At 48.4% G+C, this 2,765-nt stretch overlaps 1 pseudogene; it reads right to left on the bottom strand.

Annotated features, from left to right (window-relative positions):
* Window positions 1-1,980: 1,980 nt before the first annotated feature.
* Window positions 1,981-2,591, bottom strand: LOC114635805 (annotated as a pseudogene).
* Window positions 2,592-2,765: the final 174 nt, after the last annotated feature.

Here is a 2,765-nt window from a genome sequence, read left to right as displayed (position 1 = left end):
CAGGCAGCTGAGCTGACATCCTCACTGTGCATGAAGGTTCTCTGCAGTCTGATGGTTCTTCTCAGTTCTTTTGGTCAACACCAGTACTCCGCAGGTGCTTCTTCTAGGGGCTTGTGGGTGCTGTGAAGATTAATGCTCAGGGCCACAGCTGTACTGGGACTGCTGCCCTGTGTGGAACTCTCTACAGGGAATAGGCAGAAAGAACACTACTCAGACCTTATTCCCAGAATCTTCCTTCAGATTTCAGGGAAAAGCATTTTGCCTCTAGTTTTAGCCTGCAGTATGGACCAGTCTTCCCACTGGCACACAGCACCTGAAATTCCTACCTGGCTCTCTCGTCCATGCTCCTGTCTGCATCCTCAGCTGGCTCCTCTCCACATTCTGGTGTCACCCTCCGGGGACCACAGGGACTCTGACAGCAGTTGAAGTAGACACAAGAACTGTTACTAGAAATCTGCAGGACTTATGCTTGGCTGTGCTGGCCCTGTGCTGACATGGGCCCTTAGGCTGATTCCTCCCGAGTGCTCCATTGATCCCTTCACCAACGTTCTCCAGCATCCTTGCCCAGCGCTGCTGGGTCACTGTCCTCGGCTGTCTCCATGTAGCTCAAGCATTGGAGGGCTCCTCAGAGGAGGGAGGGCAGGATGGGATTTTCTTTCTGCCATGATAGACACAATGTCACTAACCCCCTTAATGTGTCTGCTAGAATATATTAAGGGAAAAAGAAACTAGAGAGTGTATCCTTTCCCATCACACCCCACCTACTTCTTTCAGCCTGTGTCTCTGAAGCAGTCTTCATTGACTGCCTCGATTTTGTTATTGGTTGCTTGGAGGCAGCAGCAACACAAGCTTCTTAAAGCTTTCGAAACCCTGTTCTTCAGGCCCTTCCATCCCCACCTTCTCAGTGGGACTCTGGGCACAGGCTGGCTCTGCCTTCGAAGAGGCCCATGATGGTCTGTTTCTTTGGAGGGTGTCTTGGTGTCTTGGAAGGATTCAGTGCCTGTATTTTGTTCCTCTATTTTCTTACTCGGGAAAGGGGTCCAGGTTGTAGACCCCCAGGAGGATGAGTTGGAATATTGGAAGGCTTCGGTGCCTCTTTTCTCTTCCTGAATTTGTTTACTGGGGAAGAGTCTGCTGGTTGTAGATCCCCAGGAGGATGAGCTATTGTTGTCTTGGAAGGAGTTGGTACCCGTATTCTCTTTCTGGATTTTCTTATTGGAGACAGGTCTGCTGGTTGTAGACCCCCAGGCAGATGAGCTACTGTGTTGGAAGGATTCGGTGCCTGTATTCTCTTCTTGGATTTTCTTACTGGAAAAGGGGCTGCTGCCTGTGGACTCCCAGGAGGGCTTGCTGCTACATTCGTCTGTAGACTCAGAGTCCTCATTGGTCCCATCTTGCGTGTTTTCAAAGGTTGAGGTTTGGTAGAGCGTGAACAGTGTGCCTGAGGTTTTTGAAGGTGTTGTTATTGTTGATCGTTTTGTTGCCTTTGTTTTTCTTGAGGGTGAAGTTGTAGGATTGATTCTGCCCTCCTTTTCTCTGAATGTCCCCTTTCCAATATGAGGCACAAGCCCCTGCTGTGGGGAGTTCTTTTCTAGGAAGCTACTCTTAAGGGAAGAAAGGGTGAGAGGCACACTGTGCCTCCTCTCATAGCCTTTCCTCCCATCTACAAGCAGCTCAGAGTGACTGGGTAAAGTTAAAGTGGGAAGGGTAGCTGTACTGGTTCCCCTCCTTAAAGAACAAGGAAGATTGGGAGATTTTGTAGGGTCCAGTGAACCACCCTGCCCTTCATCGTGACAAAATTGGGGCCACCAGGTACACTTTCTTTTGATGAAGAGGTAGTTTGCCATGGCATTAATATAGTTCCTCTCTTTCAATGCATTTCTGAGGTCTTTAATTTTATGCTTTATTAAAAACATTTCAGGAGCAGTATTGGGCTCTGGTACTTGAGGAATTTTTCCTGAGGATGTCAATGTGTCTTGCTCATGGCGCAGCCATGGGTGTGCTAATATTTCTTGGATGGATGGTCTTGATGTGGGGTCTATTGTCATTAATCTCTTCAATAGGTCTTGAAGGTCTGGGGAGAGGCAATATGGGATCCAGTAGCTCTGGGATAGGATCAGGTACTTTATCTTGGAGTGCACTGTCTCTCGAAATGGAAGTTGGCCGACAACTAAAACGTACAAGAGCACCCCGGTACTCCAAATATCTGTTGGAAGGCCGTCGTAGGGTGTATGATGGAATACTTCAGGAGCACAATATTGTGGTGTACCGCACAACCCCCGAAACTTTTCCCCTGAGGCCAGTCTTTTGCTTAACCCAAAGTCAGTTAGTTTCACATGCCCCTCCCAATCCAATAGGACATTCTCGGGTTTGATGTCTCGGTGGACAATATTCTGACCATGGATATAGTTGATGGCCAAAGACAGTTCTGTGAATATGGTACGTGCCTCTTCCTCCTGTAGACGCCCACAGTTGTTGATGTGTTGCCACAGGGATCCGCGGGCTGCGTATTCCATCACAAGGTAGGTTTTGTGGTTGGTGTCAAGAATCTGAAGCAACTGTACTATGTTACTGTGGTGAAGCGTTCTCATTAATTCCATCTCTGAAACAATTAAGAAATCCATCCTTGTGCCCTTCTTCAGTACCTTGATGGCGACCATTGTCTGGGTCCTAAGGTGGAGAGCCACTTTGACTTCTGCAAAAGACCCTCTATCTAACGTTCCCAAGATGTAGTAATCCTGGGCCAGGGTGTTCCCTTCGTGGCA

The sequence above is a fragment of the Grammomys surdaster genome, unplaced genomic scaffold (assembly GCF_004785775.1).
Source record: "Grammomys surdaster isolate TR1022 unplaced genomic scaffold, NIH_TR_1.0 117983, whole genome shotgun sequence".
NCBI lineage: Eukaryota > Metazoa > Chordata > Mammalia > Rodentia > Muridae > Grammomys > Grammomys surdaster.
Note: the sequence above shows the minus strand (reverse complement) of the source record. Positions and strands in the feature narration are given on the sequence as shown.